The sequence below is a fragment of the Rousettus aegyptiacus genome, unplaced genomic scaffold (assembly GCF_014176215.1).
Source record: "Rousettus aegyptiacus isolate mRouAeg1 unplaced genomic scaffold, mRouAeg1.p scaffold_m13_p_5, whole genome shotgun sequence".
In the NCBI taxonomy this organism is placed as follows: Eukaryota; Metazoa; Chordata; class Mammalia; order Chiroptera; family Pteropodidae; genus Rousettus; species Rousettus aegyptiacus.
In genome coordinates, this window is record NW_023416308.1 from 55,289,221 (window position 1) to 55,311,020 (window position 21,800).

At 36.4% G+C, this 21,800-nt stretch overlaps 2 pseudogenes; one reads left to right on the top strand and one right to left on the bottom strand.

The window, feature by feature from the left end:
• Nucleotides 1–3,016: 3,016 nt before the first annotated feature.
• On the top strand, nucleotides 3,017–3,145 carry LOC118603627 (annotated as a pseudogene).
• An 8,623-nt stretch (nucleotides 3,146–11,768) lies between these two features.
• On the bottom strand, nucleotides 11,769–11,887 carry LOC118603445 (annotated as a pseudogene).
• Nucleotides 11,888–21,800: the final 9,913 nt, after the last annotated feature.

Consider the following 21,800-nt stretch of genomic DNA (forward strand, 5'->3'; position numbering starts at 1 on the left):
TTAATCACATAAACAACACATATGTAATAGAGAAAAGAAAAAGAAGCAAAAAGAAGACATATACCTGAAATCCCAATGAAATACTTTGTATTTCTTAATCCTTTCAACTTTTTTACATGGACACTCCCTGACTCCACCCTCTTCTCTGGCAACCATCCCTTGATTCTCTGTTATCTATGAGTCTGTTTCTTGTCTTGTTCTTTTACTTTGCTCTTTAGATCAGACATAGAATAAGTGAGCTCACATGTAGTATTTGTCTTTCTCAGCATAATACTCTCCAGATCCACTCATGTTGTCACAAATGTGAGATTTTGTTCTTTTCTATGGCCAAATAATATCCCATTGTGTATATGTTCCACGTCATCTTTATCCAGTTGTTTATCCATTTCCACTGAGGTTGCTTCTATGTCTTGGCTATTATACATAGTGCGGCAGTGAACATAAGGGTGCATATATATTTTTTGCATTAGTGTATTGGATGTCTTTGGATAAATACCTAGAAGTAGAATTGCCCAGTCATAAGATAGTTCTATTTTCAATTGTTTCAGGAACCTCTGAACTATTTTCCTTAGTGGCGGCAGCAATTTACATTTCCAACAATGGGTGCACAAGGTTCTCTTTTCTCTGCATTCTAGCCAACACTTGTTGTTTGTTGATTTATAGATGATAGCCTTCTGACAGGTGTGAGATGGTATCTCATTGTGGTTTTAATTTGCATTCATCTCACTGGTGACCTTGAGCATCTTTTCATATGTCTGTTGGCCATCTGTATGTCCTCTTGGGACAAATGTCTATTCAGGTCCTCTGCCCCTTTTTAAACTTGTTTGTTTCCCTGCTGTTAAATGGTATGTGTTCTATCTATATTTTGGGCATTAACGCCTTATTAGATGTATAATTTGTGGCCATCTTCTCCCAGTTGGCAGGTTGTCTTTCATTTTGTTGATGGTTTCTTTGCTGGGTAGAGCTTTTTAGTTTGATGGAGTCCCATTTGTTTCTTTCATTTCTTTTCCTGCCTTGGCCCATAGAGACATATCCAGAAAGACGTTGCTAAGACTAATGCTAACGAGTTTATGGCCTGTGTTTTATTCTAGGAGTTTTGTGGTTTCAGGTCTTAAATTTAAGTCTGTAATCCACTTGGACTTTATTTTTGTATATACCGTAAGAAGTTGGTGTAATTTAATTTTATTTTTTGCATGTGTCTGTCCCATTTTCCCAGCATCTCTTATCAGAGAGGCTGTCTTTACCATCTCTTTACAGTATACGTTGTATATTCTTGTCTCCTTTGTCAGATTGATGGACCATATAGGTGTGGGTTTGTTTCTGGGCTACTTTATTACATTGAGATATTCTGGGCTATTACATTGAGATATTCTGGGATATCTATCTCAATATAATAAAATAGCCCAGAAATGTGTATCTATCAGTTTTTAAGCCGTCACCGGAATATTTTGATGATTGTGGTTTTGCCGTGTAGTTTGAAATTAGGGATTGTGATACTTCATTCTTGCTTGCTTTCTTGAGGTTTCCTTGGCTATTCAGGGTCTTTTGTGGTTCCATATAAATTTACAAAGCAGTTCTTGTATTGTGTTTAGTGTTACATGTTTGTGGTTTGTTTTATCTTTATTGATTTTATGATCACTTTTGTATTTTCACAGTATAGCTTAAAGACATCAGAAGTCACATCAGAAATCCAATTCCAGCTCTAGTGCCTAGGTTTCTTCATCTGTAAATTGAAAATAAAATTTTTTTACCCCATGATAATGAAGATTAAATTAGTTTTTTTGAATGAAGTGCTTATCACAATGACTGACACTTAAAATTATAATGTATGGTAGTCATTAATATTAATAGCTCTATTCATATGGGCTTCTAAGAACAGAATCTCATTATATATATAGGTTTGACTTGACATATCTCTATTTATGGCTATTCTCTAGAGACTAATGGGATTAGAAATAATTGTTTTTCTTCTTCGTTAGCTCTTTCTAGTTTTTTATCACTTAGTTTCTATAAGCTTAGTTTTGCATCCTTGAAACATAGACACCAATATTGACTATCTCATTAAATTGTAAATTGGCTCTATAAGAGAAATATATTAATTATTACTGCTGCCTCCCATTCACTTCACTTAACTGAAATTTTAACAAGTGAAACATTATCATTTTGTAATTAGCTGTTATTATTCTTTCAGGTTTACATTCATTTCTTCTGACTATTGCATACCCTGCATATTACTAGGCATTATGGGAATTCCAAAATGTATAACATATCGATCCTGCTCGTAAAGCCCTTACAAATTAGTTGGAATTTATTGAACAATTTTTGTCACCTCGCTATTTCATGTATTTAAATTATACTTGCTTCCTTTCATCCATCTAAAATTCAGTACTACTCTCCTCACTATTTACTTGCTCTCTAGTCACTGTTTAAAGTTGCCAAGATACTAGCTTTTCTCTGATAATTTAGAACACACTTATATATGACCTAAAGTAAATCTCATCAAAAGTATTCAATAAAATGAAGAGGGAGCTAATTTTTACATCAACTTATATAAATATGCCAAAACAGCACTTATTTTCTTTCTGTAGTTCTACTTGGTGTAAATTTGCTATGTTTCTAATGATTTCTAAAAGATATACTGCAAGTACTTAGAAGTCAAGAACAATATTAGGTTGATGCTAGTGGCTGAATGTTTATGATAAATAATAATTGATTTTTGACTTTTTTTAAGTATGAAATAGTGACAGTGATCACAACTACTTGAAACAAAAAATACTCATCAATAAGTTATTTTGTTTAGATCATTGGCTATTCAAAGTCAGTCCATAATAAATATTTCACTTCATCTTTGGCCAAATGAACAAAGTAAGGGTGAAGTACTCTATCTAAAATTAAATCTCTTCCTATTACAGAAACTTTATTTTTAAATTATGCTCACTTTTTTTTTGTAATTAAAATATCATTTCTTTAAGAAATCAGGCTGATTAAAGAAAAAGGGGTTTAAAAAGAAATCTGACTCTACGGCCATGCTACCCTGAACAACCCTGAACAAGCCAGATCCCATCTGATCTCGGAAGCTAAGCAGGGTCGGGCCTGGTTAGTACTTGGATGGGAGACCACCTAGGAAGACCAGGGGATGTAGGTGTAAAAAATTAAAAAATAAGAGATTGTAAGCTGACTAGGTTCATGCAGTTTGTGAGGTCAACCAAGGGTTGCCTCGCCTAATAACTAATAAATAAAAATAAAAAAATAAAAAAAATAGAAAGAAAAATCTGGCTGAAGGTTATAACCTTGTGTGTATAAAATAAAGTTGCTGGAGTTAAGCCTTGCTACTCAAAATGTGATCTGTGGACCAACAGCATTATTATTTGTGAGCTCCTAGAAATGCAATGTCTCTGGCCCCACTTCAGACCTACTGAATCAGAATCTGCACGTTAACAAGATTCATCAGGTGATTCACATACACATTAAATGAGAAGCACTGCTCTAGGTAATATCCATTCACTTCTGCCCTCTTTTATTCTTATATTCAAGGTATTCTACACTGCCATCTGCCCTGTTACTCAATTTAGAAACCTAAGACTTTGATCCCACCTTGTCCCACACCTTCCTCATCCTCTCCCAGATTAAATTCATCATGCAATATAATAATCTAAATGTGTACACTATATAAATGTATATTGTATCATGTCTCTCAAGGTTCCACTGCTGCCACATTAGTCCTAGTCACTGTCCTTCTTTTGCCTGGAAGACTAGTAAAACTTCCTAACTGGTCTCCCTCTTCCACTCTTGCCCTCTTGACTCTCATTCTGTACACAGCAGCCAGAATGAGCTTTTCAAAATGGTAAATCAGATTCTAAAACTACACTGTTGAGAATCCTTTAATAGGTTTCTATTGAACATAAGGTAAAATCCAAACTTGCGATAGTGTATATTTTTCCTTTCCAGCTTCATTTCCTGTTTCCTTCCTGGGCTCCCTTACTTGGAGGTCACTGCTCTGGAAAGAGCCAAACTCTTTTCTTGCTCAGAACCTTGGTGAAAATCATGTCCTCTGCCTGGAACACCTCCTCCTCTTTACTTTTAGCCTAACTACTTACTGTGCATCCTTCAAGTTGCAGATTAGAAACCTTCCTGAGAGCCCAATCAATATTGATTTTTCTTGTTATTCTCTCATATCACATACTTGTCTCTCACAGTACTTATAACAATGTGCAGTTATTTAAATATCTGTATACTTTTCTAGTTGATATTTGTTTCTCTCAGTAGCAAGTAAAATTCAATAAGTCAGAGACCTCTATTTAACATTCTGTTTGACACTGTGTTCTTGGTGACTGACATACAGGAAGAAATTCCAAAAAATTTATTGAGTAAATAAATCAACTAGTATGATTTCACTGACCTATATTATATATTGGGTATGAAAAAGACAAATATTTGATTAGGTTGACCAGTTATATTTTTGTTGTAAGCATTAAATTTACTCACAGGTATACTGTTGTCTGGGTATATTTAAGACAATTTGAGCTCTTAATGATTAAGAAGCCTATTTAAAGATAACATTTTGTTAATTTAATTTATAGGTAGTATAGTATCGTGGTTAAAGCATGGATTTTAGGGTCAAGCCAATCTACTCGACGCTCTGCCATTTACTAATTGTATGAAGGTATCTTGGCAAATTACCTTCTCTAAGTCTCACTTTCCTCACCCGAGTTGTTGCAAGAATTATTGAGGAAATATATATATATATATATATATATTTATTACAGTACCTGGTTTGTGCAAACTAAATGAACATTATTATTTGCTTATTAACTGACTATGTTTTGTACAGCAGTAGACTGTTGTTTATCATGTCACCTATCTGCTGGCAGTTAAAAGGCCCTCTGGCAAAGGAAAGGGTTAAATCTGACCACCTTTTGTTTCTGGAAGACCTCTCCTGTGGGGGTGGGGCAGAGGGGGAGATGGGGTGGGGTGGAGTTATGGCCCCAGGAAGACATAAACAAGTATGGGCTGGAATGTGACAGAACTCCTGTCTTTGACGATAATTTAAAGCTTCTTAGGGCTGTCAAGAAAAACAGTCCTTTTGCCTTCCTAATGGCTGGGTACAACTCAGGTTAGTCTTGTTTAGTTTCTATAAAAATACTTTTTTTTATAGCAAGATCCTGGTTACACTTGTTTAAACAAAGTTGGTGAAACATCATAAAGCAAGGTACCTTAATTTCCTACTCGGATCAATCCAAAACGTCTTCAGCGCTGAAGGGGAGCTAAGGCCCAGGGAAGGGCTATAACTATTACCTGCAATGGAGGAAAATGCTAGAGACAGCAGGGCATCAGATCTTAGAGAAACTGATGCGAAGAAATAAAGCTCTAAAGCTCAAGTTGGGGAGGGTGTGACTCTTGATTATTATTTATACTTTTTTCTTAATGGGTAAACCTATAGATAAACCTATACTTAATCCAAGAGCTGACTGTTTGGGATTGTTTGAAGGAAAAGACCATTAAGCCATTTCACACTTGCTTCTCAGTCATGCAGGCACAGTCCCTCTTTCCACAGGGGATCTCTCATTTGTGTGTGGCAATGTCAGGGTGCTATGAGGGAGGGGTTGGTGGGGGGTGGTCTCCCAATTAGGCAAGTCTCTCTACAGATCTCAGGTGATGAATTCTTGAGATTTAAGAATCTCCCCACTTCCTCCTTGCCCTCCTTCCCTGCCAGAATGGACAATTACTGAGACTTATGGGATTGTTATGATCTGTATAAAAGGGCTCCTCAGAAAGTACAATGATTTTGTTACATCAACTCATCATCTTCTTTAAAAATACACTTGAGTAATTATTAATATAGATGATACGATGAAGGTCATAGAGATGTGCAAATGTGTATGCCAGGCTTTCTCAGCTAAAGGATCACACTGTTTTCATGTTTAGGTATTTCTTATTTTTGTAATTCACTGTGAATTAGAATAATTTGGTTTGAATAAGATATGAATAGGGAAGGATATGGAACTATTCATGTGGCATTTTGATTTTATTTTCTCTGCTCTTTCTCTCCTTACCTTACTTAGAGAGTAATTGTGGATTCTCAGGTGTGTCTAGGTTCTAATGCTCCATATGAAAAAGCATACCTCCTCTCATTCAGCCAGAAGTGATAGGTTGTGAGGATTAATGATTTAATACACAAAACGTGCTTAGGACAGCTTCCCGCACACAGGAGGAAATTCAGGTGTTAGCTGTTGTTATTCTTTATTGGGTGTCCATTATTTACAAAGGGGGGTTATGTGCTTATTAGTCACGAAGCAGTATTCTAAAAAGCTTATAATATAGTAGGGGAGGCAGGACATAGATACTACAGCCAGAGTGATTGTTTAAAAAACTATCTGATCAAGTTCTACAGTATTAAAATTTTCAAATTCTTACCTGGCGTGGTCTGCCTCTACATGACTACGGCCGCATCTTCACCATCCTGCACTACCTTTTCCTTTGTTTTCTAAATGCTAGCTATACTGGATTCTTTCATTTCCTAGAATGTAAGCTTAATGGTGGAGATGAGGAAGGAATTTTTTTCTGTTTAGTTTAGTGATGGAACTCAACTCCGGCACCTAAGATGATCGGGCACTCAGGAAGGGATCAATATATATATTTGTTGATAAATATCAACGTTACCATTTGCAGCCCTCTCTTATTTGAATACAGCCCTCTCCTATCCCTACTACCTCCTTTCACTGAGCTACTCTCTACTTAGCCTTTTGCATTTAATAGCACTTCTCTGGAGAGTCATTCCCTGACATCCTTGTTTGAATTAAATTCTGTCCTACATACTCTTTTACTACTGTGAACTCTTAAATTTCTAATATTTGTTTAAAAAATGATGAGGATCACCACTGTTTTGTTCACTCTATATCTCCATGATATTGCCTGAATCATTGAAAGTTCTCAATTTATTAAAGTGAAAAATAGTTCTAGTGGAAGGTAGAACAAGATAAATGCCTTAGTACCATAAGAGGAATATAGAGTGCTTGAAATTTAGAGGAGAAAAATATTACTTACAATTACAACAATCAGGGAATATTTAATGGAGGAGATATATATATATATATATATATATATATATATATATATATATATATAGTATTTGAGCTAGGCTTAATGGATGGGTAGAATTTGGAGGTGGTGAAAAAATAGTCTGTGTCAATGCATATAAATGGTGTAGATGCTGTGTGTGGGGCCTAACTGAGGCACTCATTCCTCCAACTGATGGAATTGTGGTTTGTGGATGGTTTACAACTGAGTCTCTCTCCAGCAATTGCCCACACAGAAGATAACTCTTTTATCCAAGTGTGTTAGGGCAGCCACAATCCAATGATTGGACAACACTGTTCCTTACCTCAATTAAGGATATCTTATCCAAGTTTCAGAGTTCCTTCTAGGATTGACTGAGATTTCTGTGTAATTGCTTCATACTTTCAACATCTTTCTTGGTTTAGTCCTACTTCATTTACTCCTTTATAGGGGAGCATGCCTCAATAAACCTCTCCTGGATAGATCTTTACCTCAAAGTCTATTTCCTGTGGAACTTAATTTATGATAAGTAGACATTGTGAGATTTGCACAGGAGGATCAATTTATGTATAGAGGTAAGAATTTTTCCCCCTCTTAATGCATTTGAATCTCCAATGAAATTCTTGTCTGGAAGCATAATATGTAAATCAGGTGAAAGGGGAGTTTCTGACATTGAAGCAAGAGTGAGGGCTGGGTTCTTAACTGTTTGGCTCCCTTATTCCATGTCAAGATGATTCTCAGAGAGCTTTACACACCCCCCTGGGTCTCATCTGAATACAGTTTGAAAACCAGAAGGAAATCAGAGTCCATGAAATGGGATAGGAAATAAAATAGGCTGAACCATGGAATGCTTTAAATGCCAGGACAGGAAATCTGGATATTATTTTGAAGGTACAGTTAGAAGGGTAGGGAAAATACTGATAGTATTCAATTAAGGGATTAACAGAATTAGAGCTACATTCAGGCAAATGTCTAGACCCACAGGAAAAAAAATCAAATCTTCACCTCACACTGTATAACAATTTCCAGGTAGATTAAAGACATACATATAATCAAATCATAAAATTACTATAAAAATATATAAATATTTTCAGAATCTTGGGGTTTTCCTTCAAGGCATGATGCCACAGGAGTTACCTGGGAGCATTCTTCTAAGCATGATACTCAAGAAAGACAAAGATTGACAGATTTAAATAAAAAATTAGAAATATCTGCGCATGGAAAATACCATAACCAGACAAGAAAGCCAAATGATAACTGGAAATGTATTTTGAAATGAATAAAATAGATTAATTGCTATCTTGAATACATAAAAAGCTCATAAAGATCAATTTAAAAATAGAAAGTTGGGTTAAGTATGTAAACAACCAATTTACAAAAAGAAAAATATTAAATAACCAACCAAAATGAAAAAAAAAACCATGAAATTTCTAATAATAAAAGAAATAAGTACAAATCAAAACAATGAGATCCTTTTTCTTCATTTATTAATTTGGCAAAGTATTGGAGATACTACTGGTTGCCTACCCAGCCTCCTTCCCTGCAAACAGAATCACAGTTATGTTTTCTGGTTGTGTATAGGTTCGATGTTCTCAGTGAAGGTATTTCCAGTCCCCTATTTGGGGTGAACCTGAGGGCTATGTAGGCTGTCAAAATAGAAGGTCAAGTCGGTTGGAAATCTTTTAGGAAGACTTTACTCCCTGGACTCTCAACGTTGCCGGGCAATCCTATGAGATTTCTCTGTAGTGCATTTACTTGCCCACTTTCTAAAACAACTATACTGCACTGTTTACTATAGCCTCTAAATTCTACGTTCTCATTCACACCTTAGCTGGTGACCTTGCTTCCTATTTGAATGAGAAAAATAGAAGAAATCAAAGAGAATTCCCTCATTTTCACACCATCAACTCTGACAACCTAGATGAAGTATTGCCCTGTCCTCCATCAAACATCAAACCCTTTACTTAGATTCCATCTCCTCTACTCCCCCAAGGACTTAGCTTCTGCATTTATTTCCCTCGCTCTTGCATTAGATTTTCTGTTTACTTGATTCTCTACTTAATCTTTTTTACTTGATCATTTACACAAGTGTGCACTATTACCTCCCATTCTAAAAACAAAACAAACAAAAACAAACCTATATAAATGTCTTTGGACTCCATATCCCTTTCTGGTTGCTACCCTGTTTTTTAGCTCTCCTTCACCACAAAGCATCTTGAAGACTTGTCTGTAGTCACTGTCTGATATCATAATTTCTCCACCATCTGCTCCAGTCAAACTTCTGTCTGCACCAATCCACTGAGATTGTGCTTGTCAAGGTAGTTAGTGACCTCCAATGTTTCCAAATCTTATTTTTATGTTCCTCTTTTTTGACCTTACAGGAGTTTTGTAGTCCAGGTGTCTCTTCCTCTCCTTATAAGAACACCAGTTCTTTTGGATTAGAGCCCCACATTTGTGACCTCATTTAACCTTAATTACTTTCTTGAGGGTTCTATCTCCACATACAATAACATGGGGGGTTAGTACTTCAATCTATGAATTTTGGAGGAAGGATACACAATTTCATATGTAACAAGTTATCTTAGATTTAAACACCATCTACATACCAATTAAAAAAGTCCCTGGCTCTGACCTCTCTCTGAAATTCTGGTCTTGTATCTCCAAATGCCTTCTTCATATCTGATACTGATGTTGAATAAGCACCTACATTTAACATGGCCAAACTGCCACACACTCCTGCTTCTTCTACCACTTTCTAGTTTTTTTTCCATTCTAGTCAACAGCACCTCCATCTTCTTTGTTATTTATGTCCCAAATATAAGAATTACCCTAAATTCCTCATTTTTGTCTTGTCTTCCACAGTTAGTCTACCAGCAGCTTCTATCAACTCAACTTCTTTAAAAATTTTTTTAAATTTATTTTTATTTTTATATTTTTTATTTACTGTCGACAGTCAATATGATGTTAATTTCAGATGTACAGCATAGTGGTTAGACATTATCAATTCTACTTCTAGAACATATCCCAAATCTGTAAATTTCTCTTCCTCTCTTCCATTCTTACACCAGAACAAGTCTCCATTATAACTCACTTGGATTATAAATAATTTCCCCAATGACATCTCTGATTCTACCTTCTTCATTAAAATACATTCTCATAGCCACTGCATGATCTTGTTAAAAGATCTTTTCATTCCTCTGTTTAAGAATTTCCAATGGAGGAGGAGAGAAAATGGCATAGATGATAGATGCTCTGTTCATCCCTCTGGTAACCAAATCGAAGTTGTGACAGAAACAAGGAGAAAACAGCAAGGAAAAATCATCTAGGATCTAGATAAATAAGAAATACAACTGGGGAGAAATCTAAGAAATCACCCTGCAATGGCAGAAGGTAGGACGGGGCGAGATTTCGAGGCCCGGTCCTGAGAGGCTTAATGGGACAGAGGCTATGACAGCAGCAGCTGCGGCCACCAGCTATAGATGCCTCTTAATGGGGCCATGTCCACGAATATACTTCTGTGGTGACAGACCTGCTTGCTCTGAGCACCAGAGCCAGTTCGGCTGCACAGGAATTTACAGGGGGACACTGACACTGTCAGAGTAAGGGCTGCGGTGAGGCTCTCTCCCCTGCAGAAGTGCTGGCGGTATCCATTGTTCCTCTGTTGAACTCCCCACTCTCAGTGCACGGACTCAGCATCACCATAGCTGAGATGTCATCAAACTGGATAACACAAGTTGCTCCGCAGATTCCCTGAAACAATGCCTCCCCCAACTTGCGGCCCCACACAAGCCACCTCCAGGTGTATCCTCAGCGAGTCAGGTGCTCCTTGCTGAGAAGCGCCAAGACTCTCACTAGTGGCAGCTGACCTTGGTTTCTGGTGTGGCCTTTTGAGGCAGCTATAAGCACAGCATCTGTGGATTGCTTGCTGAATTGTAACAGGTGGCCCCGGAGGGGCAGAGGCTTGGCCTAAATTTGGCCTGCAGTTGAACCACTCTCAGGACTATGCCACTGGACACCTTCTTCACAAATCCATACTAATAAGACTAGGAGACTTAGGAGCTTTTTTTAGTACAAAGAAACAAACACGGAAAGGCAGCCGAAATGGGAAGACAAAGAAGCAGAAACCATATGAGAGAACAAAACAGAGATCCAGAAATAATGGAGTCAAGCAATCTAACAGATGCAGAGTTCAAAACACTGGTTATAAAGATGCTCAATGAACTAATGGGAAGTGTAAATGAATTAAGTGAGAACTTCAACAAAGAGATAAAAAAAAAATAAAACTGCAAATGGAAATTATAAAAGAGAACCAGTCATAAATGAAGAACACTTTATCTGAGATGAACAGTATAGTAAATGGAATAAATAAAGGAATAAAGAAGAGGATCAAATGCCCTAAATAGAGGACACTCAATCAGAATGGTAAGAAAAAAGAAGCCAAGAATATAATAATAATTTAAGGAACCTATGAGACTCTAGTAAAGGTAAAAATATCTGTGTCATCAGGATACCCAAAGGAAAACAAGATGTTGAACAGCTGTGTGAAGAAATAGTGATGGAAAACTTCCATAACCAGGTGAAGGAAATAGATATAAAACCCCAGGATGCTCAGAGAGTCCCCAAAACCAGGAACCCAAAGAACCAACACTGAGACACATCATAATTAAAATGCCAAAGGTTAAATACAAAAAGAGAATCTTTTTTTTTTTTAACACCTATAGCACCTGGTCTTCCTAGGTAGTCTCCCATCTAAGTACTAACCAGGCCTGACCCTGCTTAGCTTCCAAGATCAGATGAGATTGGGCATATTAAGGGTGGCATGGCCACAAAGAGAGAATCTTAAAAGCAGCAAGACAAAAGCAGTTAGTTACCTAGAAGGGAGCACCCATAAGACTGGCAGCTGATTTCTTAAAAGAAACTATGCAGGACAGAAGGGCTTGGCACAAAATATTCAACATAATGAAAACCCAGGATCTACAACCAAGAATACTTTATCAGGCAAAGCTATCATTTAGAGTTGAAGGACAACTCTAAAGAGCTCCCCAGACAAAAATAAGCTAAATGAATTTATCATCGCCAAGCCAGTATTACAGGAAATCTTGGAGGGACTTCTTTAAGAAGAAAAAACATGTATTAAAGACAAGAATAAAGAATGATAACAACTACATTCCTATCAACGAGTACCTCAAATGGAAAATAATTAAGTGCTCCAACCAAAAGATAGAGTGGCTGAATGGATAAGAAAACAAAACCCCTACATATGCTGCCTTTAAGAGACTCACTTCTGATCAGAAGATATACACAGACTGAAAAGAAGGGGATGGAAAAAGATATTGACTTGATGGACCCAGAGGGTATTGCATTGAATGAAATGGGTTGTATAGAGAAAGACAAATATCATATGATTTCATGTACATGTGGATTCTAAAGAACAAAATCAACAACAATGACAACAAAAGCGGAAATAAACTTATAGATACAGAGAATATTTTGAGGGATACTGGATGGGATGGGGATTAGGGGAAAAAAGAGGGCAAATGGATTGTGAGGTGCAGGTGGATGGTTGTAGAGTAGACATGGGGATGTAGAATATAGCATGGGGAAGATGGTTAATAATGTTGGAATGAATTTGTTGGCGGAAGGAGGGGATGCTAGATTTGTTGGGGTGATCGCTTTGTGAGTTGTGTGGATCTCTAATCAATATGCTGTACAGCTGAGGCTGGTGTGTTGTATGCCAATTATAACTGGGAAAAAATTCATCGAATTGTACAATGTAAATGCAGGCAACTAGTTGTCTATTATATTTTATGAAAGACGAGAAAAACAGAACAAAACAAAACGAAAAACCAACCAAAGAATTTCCGATGGATCATGGTACTTAATGTAAAAAAAAAAAAAAAAAAAATAGAGAAATGATTTGAATAGACATTTCACCAAAGTTATAAAATGGATGACAAAATAAGCACATGAAAAATGTTTGGCATCTTTAAATTTTAGGGAAATGTCAATTAAAACAACGAGATCTTGTCACTTCTCTGCTGAAAACCAGTCCATACTTTCATCATGTCTCACCTGCATTATAGTCTTCTAACTATGTCTCTGCTTCCGCTTTTGCTTCATTATAATCCACTCTCTTCATAGCAGCTACATGATCTTATTAAAAGATCTTGTCACTCCTCTGGTTAAAGCCCTTTAATAGATCATAGACTTAAGTGTAAGTGCACGGGCAGTTCAGTAGAGAAAGGATGGTCTTTTCAACAAATGGAGCTAAAACAACTACCTATATACGAAACAAACAGCAAACACAAAACCACTATCCTTTCAATTGTACTTTGAACCATATATACAAAACTAACTCAAAATGGAGCGAACTAAATGTAAAACCCCAAAATTTCAAACTCTGAAAGAAAACATGGGAGAAAATCTTTGTTACATTGGATTAGGTAAAGATTTCTTACAACACAAAAACTGAACAATAAAAGAAAAAAGTCGATCTATTGTATTTTATCAAAATTAAAAACTTTTCTTCAAAAGATATAACATAAAGACTTGTATTTGAATGCTTGTAGTGGTTCATTCATAATAGCTTCAAATGAAAGCAACACAAATGTCTATCCATTTGTAGATAAATTGTGACACATTCAGGCAATAAAATACTACTCCATGATAACAAAGGACAAAGTACAGAAACATGCAAAAACATAAATGAATCTCCATGCCAAGTGAAAGAAGCCAGACACACAAAAACTGCATACTGAAAGTAGAGCTGGTGATCTGTGCAATCACAAAGGGCCTACGCGCTTGGTTTAATGCTCTGTTTTCACTGCCTTGAAATTCTGAATAATCTTTTAACAAAGGGCCCCACATTTTTATTTTGCTCTGGGTCCTGCAAATTATGTGGTTGTCTTAACTGTATGATTCCACTGACGAGTCATTTTAGAGAAGTTAAAATTCTAGTGGCGGCTCAGTAGTTGTTAGAGAAGAGGGGATTGACCATGAAGAGGCAGGGAGAAACTTTTTGGAGTATGTGCCAGGAAATATTTGTCAAATGAATAAAACATTTGATAAAACACTAATGATATGGAATGAGCTTCTTGTTATATTGTTAAGCAAAAAAGAGCAGCTAAGAAAAGCTGTGTAACAATGATCTCATTGTTTGTAAAATATATATATATATATGTATACACACACACACACACACACACACACACACACACACACACACACACACACACACACATATATATATATAGAGAGAGAGAGAGAGGTCCTGGTCTAGATGCTCATTAAACCCAAATCTGCTTTGGAAGAGGAAACATTTGCTGGTAGTTCTTCAAAGGGCCGTGGTGATCTATAAAATTGTCCCCATGAGTTACACATGGGGTTAAACTATGAGGACTGATCATTTTCCTCATATGTTGCATGTGTCTCTCTCCAGCTCTCAGTCTCTTCTGCCAGGAAACTCACACTTTACCCTTTTGTTGCATCTGAGCGCTGCCGATAACATTATTTATGAGTTGCATAAATGGTCATACTCTCTCTCTCCCCCCACCCCCACCCCATCCCAGCTTCCCAACACACATAGGCCTTGAATCCTGAGCAAAGGTCACACTTACTATAGGCTATTTTTAAACTCTGCCTGGGAATGAAAGCAATCTCCTAAATCAGGGACTTTTCAAAACAGAGCTTGGTGGTCAGGGCGTGAGCTGTACGTTCCCTACCTAAGTCCAAAACAAAGTGTCTTCATACCTATGTAGTTGCGAACTTATAGAGATTTCATCAGATGTTCCACCTCCCTAGTGCTCCTTTTGTGTCACCATTACCGAGACACTAGGTTAATGAGCATCTTAGATCATTACTTGCTTTTACTTATTCTGATCTCCAACCTAGACAAACTCCCCAGAGCTTAAACCTACAGGAAGCATCACTTCTCATTTGGTCCAGAGAGAGCAATTAACACTAGACACACCTAAGGCAGTCGAAGTCACATACATTCTAGACCTAGCCTTTCCCTTATCTCAGATCTGGGCTGGAACACTCCTGTTTCATGGTGCTGCAATCTCCTTGTACCACTGCTCCAGTGGCTGAACAGCAACTGAAGGATTTACAGGTGCTGAAGAGGATTGATAGGTGTCAGAATGACAATCACAATGATGATAGTATAATAAGAATACAGTAGCTAATATTTTTGAACATGTACTGTTTTTATCAGGCATTGTTCTAAACATTTTCCATGAGTTATCACTTAATTCTCTCAAAAACACTTGTGCCGGTATTAATAAAGTATAAAACATAGACCTATAATTACTGGGCACTGTTCATTTAGCCTTCCAACACGAATGCACTACCTTCCCATAAAAAAAACACCAAAAACAGCACTCACTAGAGATATGTCTTTTATCTTTGTGGAATTCACTAATGCTGTGACATTACCACCATAATTCCTCTCTCCCATGATTATCTACCCCATCTTCCAACACTTTCTTGCTTCATCTGGCCAACTGAAACCCTGCCTTCTACTTCACATTCTGTTAGTCTGAGTTAGGGAACTGAACACAAATTGCTTTGACACCAGCTCAGCTCAGGTACTTAGTATATTTGTAATAGTGCTTGGTGGTTGAAAGAGAGTGTGTGAGTATGCATTCACCTCAAGAATAGCCTGGAACTTATTGCAACTCCCCATTGGGTTAACTAGGAAAATGTTGAGTCCACCCTACCTTTGAGAGAATTTTGACTCTGGACTTTTAAACTTGGCTGTCAGCCCTTGCTCCCCACACCCTGGCCAGTTTACACAAGCAAAACAAAAGAACCACATTTGACTCAGACCTCTCTTTGTGATCCATGGATCAGTTATTGCTTTTCCCTGGTTTTTGGATTCTTTTTGGTGCCTTACACTGGCTTTAGTATCTGTTTCTAGACTATTTAATTTGTAGTTCACTCAGACTTCTTGAAGTTTAGTTTTCTGTTTTTGATTTTGACATTCCCTGTGGTCTTGTGAGCAATTCTTCTGCAGCCTGGGGAATTCATACAACTGAAAAGTTAACTCTGTATAAGAAAAGAAGTGAGTTAACTTTTGGATTTATTGAGTTTAAGATGAAGTCTTGAATGCTTTGACTCCTTCAAAAGTCTACTCCTGCATACTAGTCTCACCAAAAGAGATTTCTGTGGAAAATATTCAGCATTTTAAAATGTATATTCCTGTTTGCAGCTCACACTTTCTTTGATTATGTTTGGTGATAATTTACAACTGTTTTTCATTCTGTTTCGTCGACATACCTTCTATGACTTCATACAAGTTATCGATGAAAAATATTGACTGAGATAGGACCAGATACAAAATCCTCTGGCATGACACTGAAGATCTTCCATTAGATGGGCTGTTCTATTGTTACACATAACTGTACTATCTTACAACTCATATTTATCTATTTTTCCTATGAGAACATTATAAGATACTTTATCTAATGGTTTCTGGAATATAAGATCTGCTGGGTCTATGGCAATCTCTGTCTACTTCACTAGACAGTCAGTTTCCAGACTGTCTTCTTTGGAACATTGACTTTCTGGGTAAATGTCAGGGTCTATTTTGGGGACTAGAGGAAGGAGAGTATGGTTTTTTCTTTTCCACTTCAGTTAGAGCAATCCTACTCTTTTTTGTTTCAGAAATTGAAGTACTGGGTGAGATATAACTTGCACTGAGGATTCTTTGGATTTAAAATGTTTTAAAATCCCTTTTTTCAAGGTAATGACCACTGTTAAAAATAGAGAAGAAATACTCTTATCGCTACCAATACTTTCTGTGTCTGAATTGGCTCACCAGTCATTCAGGTCCAGTTATGTATGTATAGTCTATTGTCTAGTCATATTTCTAGGCTTTTACAGACTAGCTTATGAAACTAATTCCAGTTACAATATGGTTCCAATGGAAAATTCATTCTGAATTTCATGAGGTACTGTAGTAGATTCTGGGGTCAGATTGCCTAATTTAGAATTCCAGCTTGTTACACTTTCTGTGGAAGTTTCTTAATCTCTCTATGCTTTGGTTAAGTTTAACATCTCTATGCTTCACAGTTCCCTTCTATTAAAAGGAGGAAGACTGTCTTACCTACTGTATAAGGTTCTGAGAGCATTTAATGAGATTATCATGTACTGTGCCTAGCAAAATGCCTGGCACTTGCTAAGTGGTCAATATCATTTGCATCAAGTATAAATGTCGGTAAATTATCATTACTGTAACTTGTTTAAAATCTGCCCATGACTGCACACCACTGTTTACTTCTGGAAAATTATCTAGAGTACCTTGATTCAAGAGGGTTTAATACAAAGTGGATCCTTAATAAAAGCTGACTGAAATTTAGTTGGAGCTTTCCTGCCTTTCTGTTTACAGGGTACTTAAATCTATTGTCAGGTTATATATGTTAAATCATTGTCACTTAAATTATTTTTATTTGATTGCTTTAATCTTTAAAAAAGCATATTAAAATATTTTATTAATAGGGAGTTTAAATTTTACCTTAAGATTAAATGTATTCTGGAAATTCTAGGACATAAAAATGGTAAATCTTTCTGAAAGTGGGAAATACTCAAAATGGTATACCTGAATAGAAACATTTAAAATTATTTTAAGATTATTTGAACAAAAGTGTGGACATAATATGCAAATTTTAATATTGCTACAGCATTTCTAATTCATTAACAATAAAAAATAGATTCAAGAGACAGATAGATTAGCTAAGCTTAGAGGCTTACACACTATCCTATCTTTCAAATATCTAAAATGCAGTGCTTACATATCCTATTCCTTAAAAAGAATTCCTTTATCTGTTTGTTTTTATTTTCTTTTCTTAAAAATTTTTTTAAAAAATGTTTGTGTTTATTTGATGTTTATTTAGGTACTCAAGATGAAAGATGAGGATACATAAACTTAGAATTGATTTAATTAAAATAATGTGTCAATGAAAGCTCCATGTAGGAGAAATACTCTAGCAGATGTTTTGGGGAGCAAATTACCTTTTGTTTATAACTGACTTACAAATATGACTTAAATGATTAAAAAACTAATCTTGCCAATTAAATCACATGTAGTTTCCAGCTTGTCATGAAAATAGCCTGGAAATAGAGGGGATGGTTTTATGGAAGAGACTGATTTCAATTCTCTTTCATTTAAAATGATGCTTTTGGCTCATGATTCATTTGGATTAAAGGTCCTCTTGGCTTCCTAGCCATGCATACCTTCCAAATCTTTTCTTATAATGGCTCTACAAGCATCACTGGGTCTTTGATAATATTTTTGCCTTCCCAATCCATTTGGAAAAAAGCCATTTGAAAACCTTACTGACTTCAGGTAATACATACATCTGGAAAGCAACCTAAATAAATATGGCGGAATATTTTGTAACAGTATAGATCAACGAGATTCTAAAATGTGTTATCTGCTTGCTAAGCCTGTAGCTTTAATAGTACATTTTTAAAAAATCCCATTTCTTCTTCTTTTTTTTCCTCAAGCCAAGGAGAAAACAGTTCTACTTCTCCATGTTGATGAAATAAGATTCTATGATACATTTTTATTTTAATTCCTAGCCCTTAAAAGTGTTTTTAAAAAGCCGTCCTGAGCTATTTGAATATTTTTTTTTTGTGATAATTAAAATGTAAAATAACATATTTTGTATACAGAAATGACACATTGAGAGGAATATGATCCTTATTGTGTTAGAATTTGAGACCCAAACTTTAGTGTGACCCCATGAGTGAGGATCTCTATACTTTATTACTCATTTATTTAAATGAAAGACATTTGCTAGAATTGTGGTTTTTTGCTTTTCTTCTCTTTTTTTCCTCTTTTAATCTTACTATTTTCCTCTGCTCTACACTTTTCATTGCTTTTAATGTTATTCGTGGTTTTATTTTCTTTTTTACAACAGCTTGAAATATAATTCACGTACCACAATATTTACCATTATAAAGTATACAATTCATTGGTTTCTAATATTCATAGAGTTGTACAATCATCACCACTGTATAATTTTAGAATATTTTCATAACCCCATAAGAAAACTCCATATCCATTAGCAGTCACTCTCTATTTCCCCCTCTCCCAGGTTCTGACAACCACTAAGCTGTATTTTGCTTCTGTGGATTTGCCTATTCCGGACATTTCATATTAATAGAATCATATGATATGTGGCCCTTTTGTGACTGGCTTGTTTCACTTAGCATAATGTTTTCAAGATTAGTATGAATTAGAAATTAATTCTTTTTTATTGCCAAATAATATTCCATTATGTGGTATGCCACATTTTATTTATCCATTCATCAGTTGGTGGACCCAAAGGTACAATGTGATGTTCGTCTTTTATTGATTTCTAATAACTCTATATATTATACCTATGATATATATGATATAATTGTCAAATTGTTGCAATCTCATTGATTTTTAATAATTATTTAAAATTTAACCTTTACCAAAGTTACACAGAGCTTGAAAGTCTACAAGTTATTATGAAACAATTAGCAGGTCCATTTTCATTCCTTTCCCCCAAGGTAATAACTTTTAGCCTTTCTTTTTACTTCCATATTTCTAAACAACATGCTTATACTGTCACTCTTTATATTTCAGTTTCATATCTGGTGTATTAAACTCCTACTTCATATTATTTATGCTATTCTCTATACTCAAGCACACTTCTCTTTCTCTCAGCTTGCTAAAGTACTTACCAATATATTATAATTTTTGTTATATTAGTATTTAAAAATTGTATTATGACAGTGTAAATATAATTTTTTTGCTGTGTCACTTGGAATACTATGAATATATTTTCATTGCTCAACTTTTTGTTTTTGTTATTATTATTATTATTATGAAAAATTATGATTTTTGTTTAGTTTTAATGCAATTTATTGCTGATTCTTACTCTACCAGACTGTGGAGTAAGACATAATATTCAAACATAGTTGGTTTTCTATCATTTTTATCTTCTTGTAGCTATCCCCTCTGTATTTGTCTTGGCTGGTGGCTTTCTAGGTCTGATGCACAACCGGATCTTCCTTTGCCATCATCCTGGGGATTTCTTTTTTAGTGTTTTCGTGTGTTGGCACTAGGTCCTCCAAGAACCAGATGCCAAGATGGGGTTAAATTGAAAAAGATTTTATTAGAAAAATACCTGTGAGCAAAAATGGGGAGGGAGCTGAGACAGGTTGAAGGATCCATCAGCCTACAAGGCAAGTCTGACCCTGAGAGAATGGCTGGATAGAAGTATTAGATCCTCTTGTGGCCTAATGAAAGTTAAGCAAGTCTTCAAGTGACCTGTCAGAAGAGTCCTATGTCTTCCAGAAGTGAGCCTGCCTTAGTCATGGAGTCATTCTCTGGGACCAATGCATGAGAAGTATGTACTGAGCTGGATTTCAGAGCACAGCAGCTTGGGCTCTTGGCCCATTCTACTCCTATAATCGGAGGGCTGCAAGGTGCAATCTAATGGCTACCACAGCCACCTTATTTCTTAGATTACATATCTTTGTTTTCTCAGTTTACTTCCTTGTTTTGATAGATCACATCCTCTAGGAGCTTAAGATCACTGTGCACTAAAAGTCTGTGTCCAGTATTCCCTAAATATTTGGTGATTCCCCTTACTGAAATGGCCATAGCATAGGTTACCTTCCTTAGGAGAGCACTGAAAGAATCTTTATAGTACATATTTGTTGGAGGTATTGTGGGGTCCTTCTTCCTGGGATCTGGCCATCTCTTTATTGAATGAGTTCCACATCTAAAAATTGGCTAGTGTCTGGGAATTGAGAAAGGAATTGTGACTTTTTGGGAACCACTGTCCTCAGCCTCCTGTTCCTTCTTTCTTACCTTCTGATTGTAGATGTTAAGTAGTACCCTTCAAGGGAGACTGGCAATTTTGCCCCAAGAAACTCTAAATTCTTTTAACCATCTCCTTTCCAATCAAGTTCTCTTCTTGGCTGCCTCTTTAACTTTGCTGGTTGGTACAGTAACAGTGGCTCCATAGTTTCTGGAAGTTAAGTGCTGCTTCCAGGTTTCTCTTAATTTGGGGGCTCATCATGTCCATCACTGTTATACCTTCGGCCCTGGACTATAGAGAACCAACACTGAAGTTCCTAGGGATACAGTAACCCCTTTCTGTTAAAAGCTAACACCGCTTATGAGAAGTCCCTACCGAGGCCTCTCTACCATGAGCAATAGGTACCCCTCAAAATTGTGCCCACTTCCTCTCCCAGCTGATGGAAGATAACTATTGTTAAATTGCAGGACAAAACACCTAGAGAAGTGCTGGGCCTGAAGGATCTGGAAGGAGAATCTGTGCGGTGCGAGAGGCACCAGCATCGCTAAGGACTTTGATGGTGGCTCTCTTCTGCAGTTTGGGGCCAATGACAGGAGAGTGTGCATAGAGCTGGGGGTCTGTTGAGGCCGGATTCTTGGGGATATCTACTCAGGCATCCCTATGCCATGTTTCATTGCTCTCAGTTTAGTGTAACACAGCATTTGTTTTCCTCTGCAATTAAATTCTAACTCTAAAGTCCTATGATTGCCCCTCAGCTGTGTTCTCTCTTCCACTGCAGGGATATAAGGATCTCTTTGTAGGTAATACCACTGCAAGTATATACTGGCTCTCACACCTAGCCTTTAATTGTTTGTTGACTGCTCCCAGTTTTTCATTTTCCTTCTGAAAGGCTTCAGTTCACTTAGTAATAACCAGCACTGTCCTTGCAGGTGTTGTCACTCCTGT